Genomic DNA, 24105 nt, shown 5'->3' on the forward strand with positions numbered 1-24105 from the left:
TTCACATATGCATGGCCAAAGATCATTCATCTGCATGAGGCTAATAAGTCATTTCAAGGAAAGTGCAGACATCTCAGTGTGGGTGAATCCATGCTCATCTAAAACCAACAGAGATAGTTGCACAGGCTAGTGGCCTGCATTTGGAAGCTTTCACTTCAAAGGCATTTCTGTGAAATGTTGACATCTTGTGACAGTTTTATAAAAAAAAAAAAAGTTGAATACCAGGTTTCCAAAGAACCCTTAAGTAAAAGGTAATAAGTAATGTTCTTCAAAAAATAAAATTGTTAACATGGCCTTACCTTATTGGAGCAAAAGTAAGCTGCAAGTTTTCCTGGAAGTACAATAAAGAGTCTGGGAATTTGGAATTTAATTGGTAGCTGGTCACCAGTAATTAAGTGCTACTAGCTTGAGATCATGCACATTCCATGGTCTCCCTGAGCAGCAGGTTCAGAGATTCACTAGAAAGGCCTGGCTCCAGCCCCTGCCTTTTTATGGGAAATTTTTTTCTCTACGATTCCAGAATACTCCCTTATTCCTCGATTCAGCTTTCCCCAGAGTTCTATCAAAGACATTAGAATTTCACCAAACTGATCAACTTAAACATCCCCATTTTATTTTTTTAATTATAACATTAAAAAAATAACAGTGGTTTGGGCCCATATCCATGTTGTATAGGACATAATTCTGGCTTTATTACTCAAGGATCACTTCTACCAGTGCTTGGGAGAGCATATGCAGTGCCAGGAATTAAACATGAGTAGGCAGTATACAAGGCAAGTACATTACCCAGGTTCTTTCCCACTGTACTATCTTTCTTGTATTTAATAACACAACCTTTACATATTCACCTATACAAATACCGAGACATTAGATAGCTTTTTTCCCCATACAATGTCTCCAGAAAGATCCCTTTTAACTACCTTCTTTTACCAAAAAGTATGTTTTTACTTATTTCAATAGTCATCAATTCATTTGTTTGATGCAAAACATTGCTTAAAAGTCTGTACTTACAGGGAGAGTCATTTAAAGTAACTGTTCTCCACTAAGTAAGTTGCCAGAATTCACATTACTGACTGCCTAGAATTCCTTTCTTCTTCCTTATATTTCTCTCTTTGAAGTGCAAATCTAGATCATTGCACTAACTCTAAGTTTGGGGTGTAGTGTACAACTAATCTGTAAGACTTGGGGACAGAAGCTGGGTTGTATTCCCTTCTATCATCATGCTATTTAACACAGAGCCTGATGTACAGTCCCTGGTCTATATTTTTATTTCTTTTATTTTCTTTGGGACGTGCGCACACCTGGTGATGCTCAGGGATTACTTCTGGTTTTGCACTCAAAAATCGTACCTGGTTTGGGGGACCAAATGGGACACCAGAGGATCAAACTGAGGTTCGTCCTAGGTCAGCAGCATGCAAGGCAAACGTCCTACCACTGTGCCACAGCTCCGGCCCCATTGGTCTATATTTTTAATGATGGAAAAACTATTAAGGAAAACACAAAGAAAACTGTGAAACAGAAAACGAAGTAAGCGTTGGTTTTAACTAGAGAAATAAAGACTTTCACAGAGGATATAAAATGGAAGCAAAGTGCTGTAGAGTGAAGAGGAATTTCTAAGATTTGAAAAGAGCAGGGGGCAGGAGGTATGATGGACATTAAAAATTGCCCTTTTGGGGACCAGAGAGATAGCATGGAGGTAAGGCGTTTGCCTTGCATACAGAAGGTCAGTGGTTTGAATCCCGGCATCCCATATGGTCCCCCGAGCCTGCCAGGAGTGATTTCTGAGCATAGAGCCAGGAGTAACCCCTGAGCGCTACCAGGTGTGACCCAAAAACAAACAATTAAAAAGAATTGTCTTTTGGGGGGGCCGAAGAGATAGCATGGAGGTACGGCATTTGCCTTGCATGCAGAAGGACTGTGGTTCAAATCCTGGCATCCCATATGGTCCCTGGAGCCTGCCAGGAGCAATTTTTGAGCGTAGAGCCAGGAGTAATTCCTGAGCGCTGCCAGGTGTGACTCCCCCCTCCAAAAAAAAATTGTCTTTTTAGAGGGGACATTATAATAGCAAAGCATGAGGGCATTTGCCTTACTCTTGGTCTATCTGGGTTTGATCCTGGGCATCCCACATGATTCTCCAAGCACCTCCAGGTTTGATTCCTAAGCACAGACCCAGGAAGTAATCCCTGAGCACTGCTGGATATGACCCCGAAAAGCAAAAACATATGCCTTTTAAAATCTAATTGATTCTCTGCACCTTTACTTTGTTATGTCTCTGAAAATAATCACTTCTTACCCTAAAACCACTATCTTGCTTGAGGACAAAGTTGTATCATATTTCTAGTGTTTAGAACTCTTTTGCTACTACATAAGAAGAGAATTTAAGAAAGTTAGCTTCACTTTAAAGGTCTTTCTCTAATGATATAACTCTTTTTTTTCCCTCTGACTTATTCTGAACAAATTGGGTCCACTTGCCCCCATATTGTTTTTAAAACACCCTTTAATTCTTTCTTCAATTCTTCCTGGAACAATTCCCCTGACTATCTGCCTTAAGAAATGTGTTTTTATTTCGGGACCGTGGTTATTGTTTGGTTGTTGTATTTATTGCTGTGGTGCTTTTCGAGTTTGAGTTTGATTTTCTTGTTTTTTAGTATTGTTGCTATGGTTTTTTTTTTTCCTTTTTCCCTTCTTCTCTTAAACAGATATTTATAGCCTCAAGAAGGACTCCTTCCATTTTTTCTTGTTTGATTTTTGTCCCCTTTTTTTCTTTCTTTCTTTCTTTGTTTTTTTTTCTTCTTTTCTTCAAACAGAACCACATAACTTGAACCATCTTGTTCTGCCTCTCAAACTGAGGGGGGAAATAATGGAGGTTACCAAGACCAAACAATCTTATAAACATTGAGAAGAAATAAAAAATGATCAGACTTAGGTACCAAATCCAAAGCCAACGACAACAGGATCAATGCCCAATCTACAAGCTAGACACACAAAGGGGACCACTTACACTAGCAGCCCTGGAGCAAAAGAGGATGATATAGGATGCATGCTGGGAACTAGGGAGGCGAGGACAACATTGGTGGTGGGAATGCCCCTGATTCAATGTCACTATATACCTAAAATTTTACTGTGAATGATTTGTAATCCACTTTGGTCAAAATAAAAATATTTATTAAAAAAAAAGAAATATCAGTCTTTAAAAATACAACACCCTTCATGTAGTCACTTGTGTCACTTCAGACCAGATCCAGAAGTCTTTCCTTCTGTAGGTAATTTAATGGAACTGCTTTTTCTCTGCTGAATGCCCCCATTTCTCTTTCTGGGAAGATTCACATAGAGTTCCTATAGACTAGAATAGTAGATAGCATATTTTTGCAAAAGTGAGTGCCTTAAACAAATATTTTATTGATTAAAATCCTAAATCAGGGCCAAAAGCAATAGCACAGTGGTAGGGCTTTTGTCTTGCACGCACCCAACCCGGGATGGACCTGGGTTCAATCTCTGGCATCCCATATAGCCCCCCCACATGCCTGCTAGGAGAGATTTCTGAGCATAGAGACAGGAGTAACCGCTGAGCGCTGCCAGGTATGGCCGAAAACCAAAAAAATAAATAAAAATAAAATAAAATAATCACTTGATAATTTAAGCTATAGTCATCTAAGAAAGTAGGAAGAATCTTTACTTCAAACAGAATTTTTTTTAATTTTTTTATTGTAAGAATTTATTCAAGAGACAAAATTGATTAACATAATGATGTAAACATAACATAATATAGTAACATAACATAAAATAGAATTAATATAATCTCATAATACATGTAAGTCAAACGAAGTTTCTGATTAAAACACAAATTTTTTTTCATAATGGCTTACATATCTTTCACAGTAGTATTTTAGGTACATATTAACATTGAATCAGGGGAATACCCATCACCAAATATGTCCTCCCCTCATTTCAGTTCCCTTTCTACAACCCATATACCTCACCATCACCCCCTGGGCTGCTAGAGTACATGGACCCCTCTTTGTCTGGCTTACTATTAGTAATCATATATCTGTTTGGTCCTGGACCCCTTCCTTGTTTCCCCCTCTATTTAAGAGGCAAAGCTAGATATATCGAGGTATGTGGTTTTGTTTGAAGGAAAGAAAAGCAATAGATTGGGGTACAAAATAAGAGGAAAAAAAAGAAGTCAAATACACGTTGAAAATGGGCGGAGTCCCTGCAGGGGTCCTCAAACTTTTTAAACAGGGGGCCAGTTTACTGTCCTTCAGACTGTTGGAGGGCCAGATTATAGTAAAAACAAAAATTATGAACAAATTTCTATGCACGCTACATATATCTTATTTAGAAGTGAAGAAACAAAATGGGAATAAATACAATATGTGGCCCGCGGGCCATAGTTTGAAAACCCCTGATAAAGGCTTCCAACCTCAGACAAACAAATTTTTTTATTCTGCTATTCAGTTCCCAGTAGATGGGTATTTCCAAAAAAAAAATAAAAGATTTACTAATTTCACAAGAAGAAATAAAACTTCACTATCAATGTATCATTACTATCAAATATAAACTTTGCCAAAATTAGGACTTAAAATGTCCCTACTTCTTTCACTTCATTGATCAACAAGTTTTTCATGCCATCAAATGACCTTTCTTTTGTGTGTGCACGTATGTGACTAGCCCTTTAAAGTAAGCACATTTCTTTTCTTTATTTTACCAATCGCCCTTACTATTGTGGGGCCACTTCATGCTTTTCAGACTTCCAGGCTTTGCCACTCTCAAATCACAGCAACATTAGTCTCCATAAACCATAATCATAAAGACACTTCCAGGGACAGAGTCCCTGACACTTTAGTTAAAGGAGTGACTGCTGTGGGGCATGGAGAATCCATCACCTAACCTTTCCCAGCCTCTGTCCCTCTGTGCCCCCCTGTTGGATGCCCATGCTTGAGAGTGAATGCTTTCCAATGGGAAACTGTAGCAGGATTTTTTTCCCATCCTTTGGTCCCTATTGTATGTTCAGCTGCACTGCAGCTAGCTGCTAATCAAAGCCAGAGTCTCTCATACACAAACAAACAAACCATTGTGGCCTCCCTTAGGGCTGGAACATAGCAATCCAACAAACAATTTAGTCAGGTGATGGTGGGGCTGGAAAGAGCGACAGAATCTCCCAGATATGCCTCTGCCTTCACACTCCTCACCCAACTGCCTAGAATGGACAGTTGAACTACCAGGCAGTCAAATGATGCTCCAGAAAATAACTGAGAAACAAAAACTATACAACAATAAGCAATCAAAAGATTGCTTTTTTATATATTGCTTTTTTTTAATATAAAAAGTCCAATGACAGGATTCTTTACCTGAAATTGTATATTTCCCTAACTCTAAAGAGACAGATATAAAAAGCACAATACTAGACCATACCTGTAATCATGGGGATAATGAAATGTAGAACCAAAGTATCTTAGTTGTTATCTACCAGAGAGATGAAAAAAGAAATAAAGAGCAAACGATTGAAGAACTTTAATGGTTTGAAATATTTGCATTACAATTATATTTCTACTATCTACTTGCCTGTGACCTTGAACAAGATACTTAACAGTGAGAGACCCATATTCCTCATTTTACAATGATCTCATTGGGTTATGTGGTACAATTAACATACTTCTGAATTTAAAGCATACAGAAAAATCTTAATACATATTAGATTCAATTGTTAATATTGACAAATTGTGAACAGAAAAGAAGAAAGGAAACTATAGAGAAAGCAAGAACCTTAACACCAAGAATAGCTGTTAATAAATACTGAGTCAAGTATTTCTAGAAACAACACCTAATAATACATAGCAAATCTTAAATTGTGAGTTCTTACCACTTTTCCTCAGAAAAACAGGTATCAACAGGACTAGGAATACCACTGAATGAAGCATGCAAAGAAATTTCAATAGAAACAGTTAGAGTTAAGAATTGCTGTTTGAACAATGAGAAGAGAAATATCCTTTAAGGTTGAAGATTAGAGCATAAAAGAAAAATCTCAAAGATAACCAAAAAAAAAAAACCCAAACAGTTGGTTTTATCACCAATTTTGGTTAAAGGAACAAGTTAATTTTAAATCTGCCAGGACTAGTGGAGGAGAGGATTGAGTGGAAACTGTAAAAAAAAAGTGGTTCTAAGTCTATGCAATAATGCACATAAATTAAACATCTAAGAGCTAGCTATTAATGGGCAAACTGGCATAAGAATTAGAAACAATTATCCAGTAATATTGGAGTAAATATGAATGTCAGTGTGACAAGATATGATACGATGACCTCATTTTAATATAAAAATCAGATATTGATACACTTCTATGTGAGAAGATTGTCCTTCCATGTAGTTATGTGCTAAAGCATTCTTGTATCTACAAGGTTACTTCTAGGAATACTAGTAAACATTGTATATCTTATCCTTTCTAGTATTTCAACTATATCTTATCTTTTCTTTTATGATCCTTCCAACTGACCAGCATGTTCCTTTCCAGAGACTCCCTCATCTTCATTTTAATAAAAGCCAACTTTATCTCAGTCCCACCATTTCTTCATTCCCACGATTTGGGGATATCTGAGTAAATGTATCTATGTTTCTTTTTATCATTCTTTTTCTTTTTTGGTTTTTAGCAAATGCTTCAGGCTTAGTCCACCTCTACACTCAGGGATAATTCCTGCAGTGCTGACTGACCATATGGTCTGCAGGAGATAGAACTGGGGATATGTTGTTACTGAAGTTCTTAAGGCCTTATTCATCTATCTGTGTTTCACCACCAATCATTTCACCTCTTCCAATACTTGGCCTCTCTTCAGGTCTTAAGGACATGCAAGTCTCTCTCTGCAGAGTGAAAGGTAATAACATACACATATATTAGCATGCTCAAGGGGAAGTTGGGGTGGTTTTGTTTATATTCCAGTCAGAATGGAGATAAACAATTTCTGTCATCTTAGATTAGCAAAGAAATTCATTCATTTGGACAACAAGAACCTTCTAATACTGATCTTCCTTCTCAAAGAAACCTTGAAATCACCTGAGAAGAAGTGGGTTAACCTTCTCTGGTTGAGAACTTGTTTTCAGTTTGTTCCCAATGGGTAATGATAAACCTAGGTATGAATTTGGAAATCATCTAAGAGAAGGGTGAATTTATGCTAGGAGGAAGACAAGGAAGACAATTTTTATTTTAAAAAATAATTTACATTTTTAAATCAGGATGCCCATTCCTAAATTGTTTCAGATTTTTCTTCTGGAATGTTTATTAGGTCACTGTGATTTACAAAAATATTTATTGATTTCAGGCATACAATATTCCAATTCAATCCAACCATTAATGTTCCCTTTCCTCCCAAGCCCAAATTTGACCATTGGCAGGCATATAACAAATTTATCTTATATTACTTTGCAATAAAATTTAAAGGAATAACAAGTAGAATCATCAAAAAATAAAACAGTAAAAGTCCATTTGTGGGGCCCGGAGAGATAGCACAGCGGTGTTTGCCTTGCAAGCAGCCGATCCAGGACCAAAGGTGGTTGGTTCGAATCCTGGTGTCCCATATGGTCCCCCATGCCTGCCAGGAGCTATTTCTGAGCAGACAGCCAGGAGTAACCCCTGAGCAACACCAGGTGTGGCCCAAAAACAAACAAACAAACAAACAAAAAAAGTCCATTTGTGATGATTAATTGTCATGTGTTTTTAACCTTTCTTAATTTAGTACAAGACAACCACATGTACCATTAGTATCATACTCAGTGTCATCTAATTGGAGGGTTTCTCCTGTTCTTGAAAGGAGCTCTTTCATATTTCTTGCAAAACTGGTTTCAAAGCCATGAATTTCCTGAGCTGATTCTTGTCCATGAAGTTCTGTATAGTCAGAGCATTCTTGGTGAGGTGTTCATTTCATTGAATTTTTGTACTATATTTGTCCATATCCTCTGACTAGTAAAGTCTCACTTGATAGATCTGATGTACATCTTATGAAATTTCATTTGTATGAAAGTTTCTATTTTGATCTTACAGATTTCAATATTCTATCTATATCTTTGAATTTTGTCATTTTGGTGGTATATATTATTATCTAAAATGTGTCCTAATAGGGTCTATTTTTCAATGGAACAGTTTAGCCTCTGAATTTTGGTGTCTGTAATTCTCAACTCTGGCAAGTTCTTATCAATGATTGAACTATTGTTTACTCATCACATTTATCTTCCTGCTCTTCAGGGACTTTTATTGTTCTTATATTGATCCTTTTATTTCGTTCCATATTTTTCTGATGATTGTTTATTTCTTTTCAGACTATTTTCCACCTTCTGCTATTTCCTAGTAGTTTCCTTCTCATCTTGGGGCTCCTTTACCCTTTGTTCAGCTTCTGTTATTCTGTCATTCAGAGTTTCTATTGACTTTTTAATATCATCTACCATGTTCTTCATTTCTGTCAATTTCTGACTAATAGTTACTTTTTATCACATCTCTCATATTTTTAATTAATTAAATCTTTATCATAATGTCACTAAAATCATTGGATACTTACTGGTGTTGTTTATGTCTTCCATGATATTGTTTTCATTCATTGAGCTTTATGTGCTGGAGGGGTGAGTCACCCCCTGCCAACCCCCACTCCCAGAAAATGCTGAGGGATTAAGCTGGAGATTGCTCTCTCTTGTTATTTTTTTATCTCCTGGTCCTGGGATGATGGAGAAGGTCAGGAAGGAGCTAGGATATTGATCTTTACTTGTGCTTAGATTGCTGGGACCCACCCACTAGGGAGGGGATCTACTTCCTGGTTGAGAATAGGCCCACTGATGTCAGCCAGAGGCAAATCTCACCTGGGATGGTGAAGAAGCTAGTAGAAATTTGGGCTGTTTCAGATTTAGGCGGTGGGATAAGGGTTGGAAGTTTGAGCTGTACCCAGAGGTGGTCAGGAGCTACTTCTGCTCTGTATTCAATATTTATTCTTGGCAATGTGTTAGACGCAGAAGTGGGGATGACTATATGTAATTCTAGGAGTTGACCCAGTATTGATTGCATGCTAAGCAACCATCTTAACCTTTGTACCATACATCCAGTCCCTTCTTTCTGAATTTAAACATTCCAAAAATCACCTGCCAAAAAATATTAAATTTGAAAAATAAACTAGGAAGCCAATTGGGATGTGTGATACTTAGTCTTGGGCCTAAAGGCTATTTTGTGGGGCTTAGATCTGTAAAGCTTTGCTTCTAAGTCATTGTGTCTTGCTTGCTCTCCAACCAATGGTAGGCAATATAAGGATGATGACAAAGCAGTAGAGGTGGAGAGCTAGATGAACAATAGGCCCCCAAGACAAGATTATCTATCTAGCAAATCAACATTCAGGATTGCTCAGAACATGCCCTGGAAGAATTGCTACTGCTTTGTCTTCAATTACTTTTGAGAAAAAAAAAAAAAGAAGGGACTGAGTTGGGTTCCTAGAGTTACATTGATTCCATGGCTTTCTTTATTATATCAGTAGAATCCCAGGAAATTTGGAAAACAAACAAGACAAACCCATCCTTGTAGAACTCCCTTAATAAATTCCACACGAGCCAAAAAAAAAAAAACCCTCAAAAGACTGAAAGTAGGTAGTTTCCCAGTGAAACTTTGCAACACTTTATTTTTCTTTCCAAAATCCCTTTCCCCCAGAGTGGAGCTCTGTCTCTTGATTTTTTTTTTTTTTTTTTTTTTTTTACATTTTCCCACAACTTTGGTTTAAGGCCACTTCTTTTTCTTTTCCTTTTGCATTCTGCTGCTTTTGAAGTTAATGGCTTTCATTTTAACCTCTTGCAAGAAGACCTCATTACAAGATATATTATAAACCTACCCATTTAACCTGCTTTAGGAAACATGGATTTAGTTAAAGAGAAATTGATCAAAATCCATCCCTACCCACTTATTCCTGCTGAATTGCTTTTGATCTCTTTCTCCAAACCAAATTCATTTAACAGTGCCTTGAAGTCCATCTTTAAATCTCCCACAAGCACATATCAGAAGGCAAACTCTGTGATCACCAACCATCACATTAAAACCACTATTTAAATAGGTTAAAAACCCCTTCAAGCTCAGGTTGGTGGGAACAGCACCGATAGGAAAAGCATTTGACTTTCTTCCTCCTCTTTAATCAGAAATGTATTTGTCAAAACCGAATTTGATCTGCTTTACTTTAAAGTGGGGCCAATTTGTACACTCTGAGACTTTCCAAGTAACAACACAGCAAATAAATAATTCCCCAATGGACTCCAAGTCCTGGAGTGTCCAGCTTCAAAAGGGTTTGCTGTGTCAGCAGTTGTTCCACCTGCAGTGTTGAAGGTCCACTTCTCGAAACCCTAGAGCCATTCAGAGGGACCCTGAGGCTCCTGGCATCTGCTAAATGAGTCAGGTTGTAACTTGGGTAGGATCAGGCAGCTGTCCCATCCCTGGGGAGACTTTTACCACTAGATATGCATATGTAAGTATCCTCAGGGTAAGAATGAAAAACAATGTTTATTCAGCTTGACCATCCATTGCCACACAAAATTCCACATGATTATTTGTTCCCATCTAAACAGTACATCCTTTGCTGGAACAAAGGGTTTTCACTTGTTTCTTAGCATTATATTTGCTTGTACTTTTTAATCTCCAACTTCTTTATAATAGACCATAATATTTATTTACAAAGCTATTTTATGAGGCACAGACACTCACATCAAGCTAAATTAATTGGGTTTCCAGTCCAAAAGGCCCAATTCTTAAGATCAAATGCATATGTCAACCTACATAAAGCTATTACAAATTATATGGCACCTATCATAATGTTGACTTAAAAAAAACATTTGTATTGCCACTTAAACCCTTCATGAGGAATCGTTAATGATTCCTTGCCATTGACCAAGCAAACAGAAGCAAAAATAAACTTATGAATTGCATCAAACTAAGAAACTTCTTGGATTGCAAAGGAAACAATGAACAGAATACAAAGACATCTAATGGAACGAGAGAAAATATTTGTCTATCTCTCATCTAAAAAAAGGTTAACATCCAGGATATATAAAGCACTGATTGAATTTTACAATAAAAATCACTTCTAGCCTCAGAGAAAAATAGGGAGAAGAGATGAACAAAAATGTTTTCAAAAAAGACATTCAGATGGACAAAACGAACATATAAGAAAAAAAATCTCTGTTCCACTTATTAGGGAAATGCAATTCAAAACAACAATGAGATATCATGTTATACCAGTGTGACTGGCACACATCACAAACAGCAAAAACAACCAGTGATGACATAGAAGTGAAGGGAAAGGGATCCTAATTACTTTGTGGTGGGAATGTTAACTGGTTCAATATTCTTGGAAAACAACATGGACACTCATTTAAAATCTAGGAATTAAGTTTCTATAAGATCCACCATTTCCACTTCTTGTCATTTACCTCAAGAGACCCACAACTCTGTTTATAAGATATTTGTAATCCTATGTTCACTGTAGCACTCTTCAGAATAGCTAAAATCAGGAAACCATCCAAATTTCCAATAACAGAGTGAATAAATATACACAGGTGTATATACATAATGGAATACTACTTGGTTATAAGTCAAAGTCATGTCATTACTGCCAGGTGGATGGATCTGGAGAGTATTATACTAAATATCATCTTAAAAAATTTGCGCATCTTCTACTAGATTTTTCTATATTTTTCTAGAAGGAGAAAAAGAATGTGTTTCTTCATTTGTAATTGATGTTTTCATAATAACAAGTATATTCAAATACTGTTTTGCATAATAAATAAAAATCAACTATTCAAAAGATCTGACAAATATTGTGGTATACTTAAGATTCTGTGTATTAGTAGAATCATTAATTGCATGCCTTAATGTATCTATGAACAAGAAAATAAACAGCAGGCTGGAGAGCTAGTACAGCAAGTAGGGTTCTTGCCTTACATATAGCTGACCAGGAATTGATCCCAGACACAACTTCTGGTCCCCCAATTAATGATAGAGACCATTAATGATCTCTGAGGACAGAGTCCTAATAGAGTTCTGAATACAATTAGATGTAGTTTAAATCTCCTCATCTCCCCCCCCAAAAAAAGAGAAAAAAAAAGTTTTATTTTATTATTTCGAGATTGAAGAATCAAGTAGATTTAAATGCAAAAGCCAAAATATGACTGTTTTTGTATAAAACCTAATATAAAAAAATTAGGTTTATGCCTTCTCATTTAAATACACTGAATCATATCTAAAGAAATGCTTTACAAATAAAAATACTTTTTTGGTAATATTTTTTAATTAAATTGATTCAGGATGGAAAAATAATTTGATGGTTTGGAGCTTACGATATGATACCTGGAATCATATGGTCTCCTGAGAACTGCCAGGAGTGACCCCTGATAAAAAATGTCCCTGATCATATCTAGGTTTGACTCAAAAATATAAAATTCTAAAGCAGTTTTATAAAAATGAATTGGTTTTTTATCATATTCTTCAAAACTGTGGGGTATTTTTAAATTAAAGCTAACGATCCAATACTTGTTTTATACTAGCTCTGTTTGGTCAGGAGACATAGGCTTAATGCAATTGCCCTGATATTCTTATGCTCATAAATGAAGGTCACTATTTGTTATAACTTCAAATACAATTCTCTGACCTTGAGAGAAATATTCTCATGGTTCAGTTAGAATTGTCATATTGTCAGCAAATAATGAAGTCCATTATTAAAATAATTGTTCTGATCCAAGGGAAGATCTTTTTTTTTTTTACCTAAATCTAGACACTGAAGCAAAAATTCTTGACTATTCTGGGCAGCCCAATAAAGGACTACAGTTACATAACACCCGATCTCTTTCCATTATAGTGTGAGAGTATGTAGTATGGACTATGGGTGACTTCTTAGATATTAAACCCTAAAAAAGAGAGTACATGGACCAGAACAATAGTACATACAGTAGGTAGGACATTTGCATTGCATGTGGCCAACCTGGGTTTGAACCCCAGAAATTCTTTATGGTCCTTGATCTTGCCAGGAGTAATTCCTGAGTGCAGAACTAGGAGTAACTATTGAGTACTTAGCAGGGTGTTCCCCCCAAAAGAAAAAAACTATAGCAATATACAGAAAAAGTAACATAACACATTAAGAATAAATATTTTAAACTAATCTTAAGTTAATATTTTAATAATTTACACCCCTTCTAGTCAAAGGCCTGTAGATACACTAATTTACTCTTTATTTGTTTTGGAGGTTGTTCCTGGATCTGTGCTTAGAAATTACTCCTGGAAGGCTCAGGAGACCATATGAAATATCAGGGATAGAACCTGGGTTGGCTGCATATGAGGAAAATAAATGCCCTATCTGATGTATTATTGATCTGGCCCCCAGAGCATGCACGCACGCACGCGTGCACACACACACACACACACACACACACACACACACACACACACGCACGCACACACACACCTAGTAATTATTTTTTATTTTTTTGTTTTTTTGTTTTGGGGGGCCACACCCGTTTGATGCTCGGGGGTTATTCCTGGCTAAATGCTCAGAAATTGCCCCTGGCTTGGGGGGGACCATATGGGACGCCGGGGGATCAAACGGTGGTCCTTCCTTGGCTAGCACTTGCAAGGCAGACACCTTACCTCTAGCGCTACCTCAAAGGCCCCAGAAATTATTTAATCTTAAGGAACTACATAGAAAATCATTAGCAAATCAGGAAAGGTCTGAATATTTCTCTGACAAATAAACATGGTAAATAGTATTTGGACATGAAAATGTGGGTGCGGAGAGCTTTTACATAAAGTAAAAAGCATTATTTCCACTGTTTCTCACAATTTTGATTGAGGATGTCATAACTAGAAAGTTCTGATTTCTCTCATGCTCTCTCAAGTTTGCTAAAATGACTTGGCTCCACCAAGTAAGACATATGTAAATAACATATATGATATATGTTATCATATAAATGTCTATTCTGAGAGTCTGCTGCCTACTTATACGCAATCAGAATCTACATTTTCGCAATATTTCTAGTGACTTGTAAGTATAGTAGATGTCTAAAGTTAATGAATTGTTACTAGTGCATGATAAAAAGCTAAAGTTACTTAATAAGAAAGAAGCCAATTTTAAAAATTGGCTCCTAGCCTTTCTAATAGCACATAACCATTCTAACTTGGAATGATTGATAATATATTTGCTACAGTAATTCATTAGTTGAGTTTTTTTTGTTTTTTGTTTTGTTTTTGTTTGGTTTTGGTTTTTCGGCACACCTGGTGACCCTCAGTGGTTACTCCTGGCTATGCACTCAGAAATCTCTTCTGACTTGGGGGACCATATGGGACACCAGGGGATCGAACGACGATTCATCCTAAACTAGCACACGCAAGGCAGACGCCTTACCACTTGCGCTACCTCTGTGGCCCCTAAGTTCTTAAATCTTTCTAGCCATCTTTGACACCACTGTGACTCAGATTTCCTGACCATCACGCCTCCCACACATCTCTTGAGTTCAACTTACCTTCAGTCATCTTAGTCAATCTCTAGATGTCCTAAGAAAATAACAATGATAAGCACAGAACTGAGGACAAACAAAACCAAAACTGACTTATGTATTATTAATAGATCCTGTGTAGTCTAACACTGTATCATCATAAATGATATATTGGTACAATTTTTGTCACCAGCCTGTGAAATAAACAAATCAATTATCATCATCATCATCATCATCATCATCATCATCATCATCATCACCCTCATTATTATCACCACCTTTACAACTAAAACACCTGAGATTCCAGAAGATTCAATGACATACTTAACAATTCAACAGAAAGACAGAAATGAAATGAATGTGAGTTTGAGAATCCAAACTTGACTTCTTCTGAGCTGATGTCTCCATGGTTGTAGTAAAGATGAGGAAGGGAATAGTTAGGGCATCAGCAATGTTAGCAATCCATACCTTGGATAGGAATGTCTATCCATGTGCAAAACATTCTAGACACTAGAAAAAGGGCCAAGGCCAGAATAAGCTTGGTGACTTGGAAACCTGTGTTGTCAAGCCTCCCAGACTTTGATCATTGATCACATGTTTTGTGTGTTTCTCATCAGAAGAATAGAGCTATTGATTTTTATCTAGAAACAAGACTGTGGAGGGGAGAAGCATTTCAAGAAAGATACACTCCCCATGATTACTATTTGCATGAAAAATAAAAGTAGTGAGGGCAGGTCAGGGCTATTTTTGTTTTTGGGGGGTTTTGTTTTGTTTTGTTTTGTTTTGTTTGGTTCACACCCAGCAGCGCTCGGGGGACCATTAGGGATGCTGCGATTCGAACCACAATCCTTTTGTAGGCAAGGCAAACACCTTGCCTCCATGTTATCTCTCCAGCCCCAGGTCAGGGATATTTTTTATAGACTGAGCTATCATTGTGATCTACATCTTCTCATACTCATCTGTTTCTAAGAACAATCAGAATCTGGATTCTGTTCATCATGTTCAATCTCTTAATTAACATTCATATTAATTTTAGGTAACTGCCAGATTCCTTCCTTTAGAGAACTGGAAATTGAATAACATGAAATTTTGTGGTGTCACAGAGATTGCAAGAAATGTAGCTATGATTTATACATCAATTTCTTTGACTTAAACCTCAATAATACAGTGCAAGAGTGAATGTTTTTAATGCATCACCTAATCCAGATAGACTGCTATATATCCAAGTTCCTTGACTCTGATTTTTAAAACCAGCATCTCGGAGTATGAACTGCAGGCATATGGATATTAAGATATAACTTTACTTGTTCTGAGAAAATTGTAGACAGGGAACTACTGCCCTAGATTTTTATAGTCTTACATGTTAGAGCTTAGTTCTGATGTGAAAGGTAACTGAGCATAAAATTCAATAGTCAAAAAAAAAAGAGGTAATATATTTTAAATAAAAAAGTACCACAACTAGAAATTTTAGAACTATTGCCTTAGTATCTATTTGACATTTTGGGGCTATCTTAATTCCAAACTTAAGTTTCCATGTAAATTTAACAAAAGAAATTGGCTAAGTTTAAGTAGAACTGTAATGAAAATATGAGTAAAATATAAAAATATTACTAATTGAAATTATGAAAATTTATGATTAGTGATGTCAGATGACTTATTAGGCAAGCAAATTAGTGTTTTCTTTTTCTTTGTGAAGGTAGTTATGAATCATATTTGAGGATTTAAAATGTACAAGGTATACAGTGGTTAGAAAAACACCCCAAATACTGGGAGGAAAAGAGGTAAAGAAGAAAGAAATGGAGAGTTTATTTTAGAGGCTCAAAATCTGGGAAGTGATACATGGGAATAAATCAAAAATTTATGATGCTTAGGAGGACAGAGTAGAAAGAATATGATCAAGATGTCCTGAAGTTGGAGAGGCAGAGCATATGGCAAACAGAGTTCGTTAGTTAAATTTTAATTCATTGAATTTAAATTCAGTGACAATATCCATGGTCCTATCTGGGGTAGTCTAGATGAATGAGAGATTAATTGAGAGAGTCTCTGTCTTTAAAATATACTCTATGGCGCCAGAGCAATAGCTCAGTGGTAGGACATTTACCTTGCATGTGGCCAACACAGGATGGACCTTGGTTCAATTCCTGGCATTGCAGGAGTGATTTCTGAGTGCCAGGTGTGACCCCCACCAAAAAAAAGAAATAAAATATACTCCATGGACAGTGTAAAAGTGGATAGTAATGCTAAAGAATCACAATAGTAAAAGTTTACTGTTTAGGTTTAATGCTGATGTCTTGTAAAATAGAAAGCCATTGAAAAGTGATAGCAAGTTTCATTTTAACACTGTCTAGAGGAATAATATCTGTTGGTTTTGGGGCTTGGCACGCAGCTGATCCAGGACAGACCTGGGTTTGATTCCCAGCATCCCATATGGTCCTCTGCCCTGACTCTGCCAGGAGCAATTTCTGAATACAGAGCCAGGAGTAACCCCTGAGCGACACCAGGTGTGCCCCCTCCCCCCCCCAAAAAAGAATTTCATTTGTTTCCAAATAAAACACTATATGGGCCAGGCGGTGGCACTAGAGGTAAGGTGCCTGCCTTGCCTGTGCTAGCCTAGGACGGACCGCGGTTCAATCCCCCGGCGTCCCATATGGTCCCCCAAGCCAGGAGCGACTTCTGAGCTCATAGCCAGGAGTAACCCCTGAGCGTCCCCGGATGTGGCCCAAAAAAAAAAATAAAACACTATAAGTATGAAAAATAGTAAGACTTTTGAAGTAAATATTATTAACATGTAAAATAAACTTGCTGAGTTACACTTTCTGATTCTCTCATTAAAAATGCTATTTATCACTCTGGACAGGAACTGGGTAGTGAATAGAGATAAAGTGATATGCCTTTAGTACCCCTTCATTAACAGTAGTACAAACCAGTGTTCAAAGTAGTGCCTACAAATTTTAAAAAAGAAAGGGAAAGAAAGGGAAGAAATACATCTGCCCCAGAGGCAGGCAGTGGAGTGGGTGTATGAAAACTGAGGACATTGGTGGTGGAAAATGGGTACTGGAGAAGGGTGTGTATATTGTATGACAGAAACTTAATCTTGAAAAACTTTGTAACCATAGTGTTTAAATTAAATATTTTTTAAAATGCTATTGGACTGGAACTCTTTTGGAATAAACTTATATTTGTATATCTTACTCTACTTTGTATGACAATTATATTGTATTAACTATTAATCTCACAGACATTGAAAAGACTTGTTGTGTGAAGATATACTGGCATTCCCGATCACAACACTTGATATTAAATTAAAATAAACTGTTCAAGATAAGACTAAAACATGTAGTCTTTTACTTCAGTCTCTTCCCACATACAAGATTGTGCTTAGTATTCAATTAATTAAATGTGAAATTAATTTGGTAGAAGATGGAGTTGAGAATTTGCTCCATAAACTAGAATTAAAAGAAGTTCATGGCAAATACTATTGCCTTTGAGAAAGAAGAGAGGGAGAAGGTGTAAAAAATAATGGAGAGAGAAAGAAAATAAAGTATCTGGGAGTAAATATTTACATCTCAAAATTTAGATGGAAAAGAATAAAAAGTTGAGAGTAGCCAAGGAAATTGAAAAAAATATGCAGTAATATCAATAAAATAATAATAAAAATTGGTGTTAATAGGAAATACCTCTGTTAATGAGAAGGATGAAGTGCAAAAGAAAACATAAGTTTGAGGACATGACCATGATTTTTAAAGTGCCTCCCCTTTTTTAAAGATTTGTGAAGGTTTAATAGATTTCCATTGTTTAAGATCTTCTGTAAATATATTTCCAATATCACCCCTTTCTATGCAGAAACTGAAGTTGTAAAACTGAGATAGAAGCTACTGTTTGGAGCCTCTGTTATGTTCGTCACTATATGACCTTGTCTAATACAGACTTAGAAATCTAGTTTATATATTTAGTAAGTATTGCTCATATGATCTTGCTAGACCTCCCCATCAGAAGAAATACTGCACTCTGAGATTCCATCCAGGAATGATGAAGAAGAATAATCCTAGCCCTACTCTTATACTGAAGTTTAAGCTGAGAGGAGAAAAAAAGTCAACATTATTAGTCAAAGACAAAAGGTTAAATGAAATGTAGCTATAAGGAAACTCAGCTCTCTAAGGGGGAGAAAAAGTATAATAGAGTTGATAGCACATTAATCCTAGAAATACACTGAGTGAACCAGAAAAATGTCTATGTTCAGCTAACAAGGCAACTCTTTTAAGTTTTTCAAGATACATGCAACCATTCCTGATACATATGTATGTTAGTGCACATACATACTATCACAGATTTGAGGAAGGACAAGGAACCAAACTTGCTGAACAGAAAGTGAAGGCAAAGAAAGAAAGGAGAGCCAGAGGAGAACAATGGGTCAGTTACACTTACACAGTATTACAAAGTTGGAAGAAGTGAAACAAATGATTAAAGACACAGTCCCGAATGTGATTTAACAAGATGTTTTGGATTTTGCTGAGACAGATTCTTAGAATTAAGAATCTGTGTCATTTACAATGACTCACTTCTTTCAAGATTAATGGGGGGGGACATTCTAAGTGTGAAGCATAAAAATCGAAGAATTTTTTTTTTTTTTTTTAGGAAACTCACATGCTGACTTTTATTTTTTTTAATGAGCCTTAATCTAAACCAACTGTGAAGAACTGATCCAAAATAAAACATAGTGTAAAGAATAAATTTATTTCTCAAAATAGTTCAAGTGTGAATTATCAACTACATGCTTTAAGATGTATGATTTTAAAATAATGATTGGGGGTCATATCTGATCTCCACCATATTACCAAATCATAATGCCCACTTATGATATAACATTACCATAAAAATATTAACTACTTATTTACCAAATAAACAAATTAGGAGGGACATAGGCTTGATGCATTTGGCAATTTAGAAAGATAATTTGACACGTGGCAAACTATTTCACAAACAAGACCCCAGTAGGAGGTGTCTGGAAAAATGGCTCAGAGGATGGAAACTTGGATTGGCTGTAAATATCAAGAGCAGGGAACAACTTTTCCACTCAAGCCAATTAACTCTGTGTGGACACAGCTGGCCCAGCTCATAAAGAGAAGAACCATGTCTGAAGAGAATTTACCCCAGGACACTAGAAGAGTCTTGTGTAAAAAGACAAAAGTTCTTCTAATTGTTCATTTGAACAGCAGCAGAAACAATTTTGTGTAGAGACCAACTGTATCCAAGCAATGGAACAGGGTAGCTAAAGTGCTCTGGCTCTACCTGAGAGGGCAGACTAAATTTTAACTGAGCTGTAATGCTCTTGGAAGTAGAATATCTATGCACTCTGATCAATGTAGATGCTCTTCATTTGGAGACTACCTTCAGGAGAGACATGACGACAAGCCCCCATCACTGTTCCACCATATTTAAAAGCATAAGAGTTTGACCCACTGGAACTTACATTCTAATGTCCGATGTCTACCTTTGGTCTACCATTAGGTCATACCACTTTTTCAAGTAGATATTTACTTGGGATTCCATCCCCACTGTGGTCAGAGCTTATCCCAGCTCTGTATCACTCCAGGTGGGTCTGGGAGGAGAATCATATGTGGTCATGGGGATTAAACCTAAGTTAAGCACATGCAAGGCAAGTGCTCTACCCGTCATACTATCTTTTTGATGCTTACTGTCTTATTTTAAACAATTAATAATCCAGCCTCCTGAGAAAATTTTGAATAGGAATCAGTAGAAATAGGAACAGAGGATATAATCAGAATTTTCTGGAGCACATAATTTATAGGCAATCCTAGAGTTTCTTCAAAGAAAAAAGTTAATTTAAAAACAATTTCTAGACTTCTTTTTGTAATTAGAAAAGTATGAAGCTAGGTAAGAAATCTTATTTCTTTTTTTTTTTTTTTTTTTTTTTTTTGGTTTTTGGGCCACACCCGTTTGACGCTCAGGGGTTACTCCTGGCTATGAGCTCAGAAATCGCCCCTGGCTTGGGGAGACCATATGGGACGCCGGGGGATCGAACCGCGATCTGTCCTATGCTAGCGCTTGTAAGGCAGACACCTTACCTCTAGCGCCACCTTCCCGACCCCAGAAATCTTATTTCTCTAGGATTTTTTTTTTTCAATAAGCAGATTCTGTGAAAATTCAAACCAATTTACATTTACTGGAGTGTTTTTTAAAGTCCACTAAAAACGTGAGTACTCAACATACTTTTATATAATTTTATTTTATTGTAGTTGAAGTAACACGGTTACCATATTGTTAGCATTTGTGCTTTTGTTGTACAAGATGGCCACCACCAAAATGCCAAAAATCCCCCATCTCTGTCCTAAATTATTTATCATCTCTCACCTTCCCTCAACCCAAACCCTCTACCCCAGCCTCAGCAACATATGTTGTTTGCTTTTGAGTTTTAAACCACACCCAGTGGTGCTCAGGACTTTAACTCCTGGCTCTGAACTCAGAGATCTTAGCAGAGCTCAGGGGAACATATGGCGCACTGCAAATTAAACCCAGGTTGGTTACAGGCACTCTACTCACTTGAGTAGTTCTTGATGTCCCCCAAAAGATATTTTCACATGAAGTCCAGCAATTTCAACAAATTAGTAAAATTTTGACTCCAAAATTAGGGAAGATGATTAGGAAACTATATGAAACATAGGACATAGCATTATATGGTAATATATATATACTATAAATCTACTATTCTTTTAGAGAATATCATTTAAAATTCAGAAGATAAAAAGTCACATATCAGCACTAGTTCTGTTCTTCTCACAGCTTGAGCATTGAGAATAGAATCCATTTGTGTTTCCAAGAGGCAGCTGGAATTCAGCCTCTAGTGCAGTTATATATAGCTGCAGGTGGGCGTTTCTTACAGAGGCCATTCACTAAATTAGGGGGAACCTTAAAAAGGTCTAGGGAACCATAGGAGATGAACGATCACCTTCTAAAAAACTAAAGTGCAATTTCAGTACAGATACACTGAAGTATTTTTTTTAAGCAGAGGAATGACATCAGGTTTGTTTTAAGTAAAATAATTTTTCATTCCCCAACCTTTAGTTTAAACAAAAAAAATACAAATATTTGAATTCTGAAATAACTCATGTCCCAAAAGGGAAAAGAAAGATAATATCTATTCTCAGCCTGATTTCCCTTGAATTTAACTGGATTTAAATGTGTGTATGTGCTCTAAATAATTTGCCCCTTAAAATGCACAATATACTTTAAAAAAAAAAAAGAACATTCTAAAAGTGGAAAATAAAAGCTTTCTTTTCTGTGCTGGGAGACTTCCCTTTTGTTCCACTGCTAATACCTTTTAATGCACGCACCTACCAATTCAGGCATGAATGTACCTTTTAATGCACACACCTAACAATTCAGGCATGAATGATGAAGGGGCTAGAGGAGCACTGCTGTTTCATCAAGTCCACGTTAACATAGAATCATAAAATTACTTCATTGTGTTAGTAGTCCAAAAGCACTCTCGGTAGTTGCTGAATCTCCTCTCTGATCCTTCCTCTAATACCAACACACACACACACACACACACACACACACACACACACACACACACACATCCCTTTCTCAAGCTGTTCACAAGATGCCTTCTAAAATTAAAGATGCTTAAAAATCTGTGACATTGTTTCTTCTCCACTCTCCTCAGTATTTTCTCCCACACTTGTTTTTTGTTTGTTTGTTTTTTTGTTTTTAATGTATCCCTAAACTTACAAAGCAGTTGTTAACAGAAGCAGGGTAGAAGTAATAAAAGAAAAGATAGAAAAGTGTGATCATCTTGTGTTTCTGTGTGTGCTCAGGGAAAGCAGCAGTGCAATTTAGGATTTAGGTGTTTGTACATGCATACACACACACACACACACAAAACCAGTTTGCTAAGGAAAGAGGAAGTATATTGTTTTTTGAGTTAAAGAGGGGCACTTTTGAATACACACCTCTCTTTAAAAACTATTCTGGTAACTTACTAGAAACATCCACTTAGAAACCAAGAATCTTGTCTAACACCAACCCATCCATGTTCAAGTCCTGTCTCGTGTGACCTCAAAAATGAAGAATCTGTGGGGCTGGAGAGATAGCACAGCGGTGTTTGCCTTGCAAGCAGCCGATCCAGGACCTAAGGTGGTTGGTTCGAATCCCAGTGTCCCATATGGTCCCCTGTGCCTGCCAGGAGCTGTTTCTGAGCAGACAGCCAGGAGTAACCCCTGAGCACCGCCGGGTGTGGCCCAAAAACCAAAAAAAGAAAAGAAGAAGAAGAATCTGGAAAATTAGTAATAAATTTGTCTGAAGTGGTTGGAAAAAAAAAGTTCAAATGTGATGAGCAGAGTAGCTCAAATCTGCCTGCAAAAGAGAGCTGGAGTTCAAGGTGTGTCTTTAAAACTTTGCAGCAATCATTCTTAGCACCTTTCTGGGGCTGCGCTCTGAAAGATGCTGTGAGTGCTGGCTGGCATTGGGGGGGAAGCTCCCACGAAGTCTCACCTAAAAATGCCTGCAAAGAATCATGTGTTGGCAAGCCCTGAGGCCACGGGAGAAGCAGATAAAGGATGGGAAAGAGCATTGTTGGCTGGGGGCGGGGGGGGTGCCTTAATACACACACACACACACACACACACACACACACACACACACACACACATTTCCTTGGCTAAATCAGATTTTCACAAAGAGCATGTTCTCCAGGTAAAACAGTGTACAGTCAAAATGCTGGCTCGACTGCCATCACAAAAGATTCCTTCCATCCTCTCACACCCATCTCTGGGCACCTTCACTCCCTCCAAAACTGACTCCCCCCAGATCTACCTTGGTGCCTGTTGAGCAAAGTCGCTTCAAAAAGCCTCGGGCTCTGCAAAGGGCACCTCGCTAGACTCTCCCACTCTTCCCACCATCAGCAGCAGCTAGGCACCCTGAAAGTGGCAGCGCAAGCCAGGAGACGGCGCGGGAAAACACCTAGCCAAAGGCGCGTTCCCTTGGCACTTACTTGGAGTTGCAAAGGTGGTCGTTGCGCACGGGCTGCCTTGGTGGCCAAGGGACAAGGTTTGCGTCTCCGGGTCCAGGTACGCGAGTAGCTGCTGGCTGATGGAGCTGCGGCGGCTGCGCCCGCTCTCCTGGATTGTGATTCACCGGCAGTCCCTTTCTCCCCCTCTCTCCACTTTGGCTGGTCCTCCTGCTCTGCGGTTCCCTTGGCGGGATTTTCGGACTGGAAGGCGGGGAACCTGGTCCTGCCTTCGTCTCAATTACGCGCTGGCTGGGAGGGATCGGAAGGGAAGAGGAGAAAGGGAGGGATGAGGGGAGCAGGGCAGGCAGCAGACGCAGGCTGAGCGCGCCTTTCCCTGCGAGCTGATTGGGAAGATTATTAAAAGCAGAATACTCGAGGGGCGTCTCTCCCCGCTAAAGCCTGCACCCGGGTTTCAACCTAGAGGCCCTGAATGGCCTCACACTTTTTTTTCTTTGCAGCTCGGACACTGGCCCAAGGCAACCTTTTTGGTTCTCAACTTTACGCATGACCTTTTTTTCTTCATCAAGCAAGACATTGGAAACCCCCGGTGCAAGTCCATCTCAGTTGTACTTGTCATCTGGAGAATT

At 37.6% G+C, this 24105-nt stretch overlaps 1 protein-coding gene across 2 annotated transcripts in view; it reads right to left on the bottom strand.

Moving 5' to 3' along the window:
- The window catches only part of PTN (pleiotrophin), a 104694-nt gene extending 80837 nt beyond the window's left edge, over nucleotides 1–23857 (bottom strand). The window contains exon 1 of one of the 2 annotated variants that reach the window (XM_049775676.1): nucleotides 23501–23857. The gene's annotated coding sequence lies outside the window, so the exon portion shown is untranslated. The remainder of the gene's footprint in view (nucleotides 1–23500) is intronic. The other variant, XM_049775670.1, reaches the window with a different exon arrangement.
- Nucleotides 23858–24105: the final 248 nt, after the last annotated feature.

Source organism: Suncus etruscus, chromosome 1 (genome assembly GCF_024139225.1).
Source record: "Suncus etruscus isolate mSunEtr1 chromosome 1, mSunEtr1.pri.cur, whole genome shotgun sequence".
NCBI lineage: Eukaryota > Metazoa > Chordata > Mammalia > Eulipotyphla > Soricidae > Suncus > Suncus etruscus.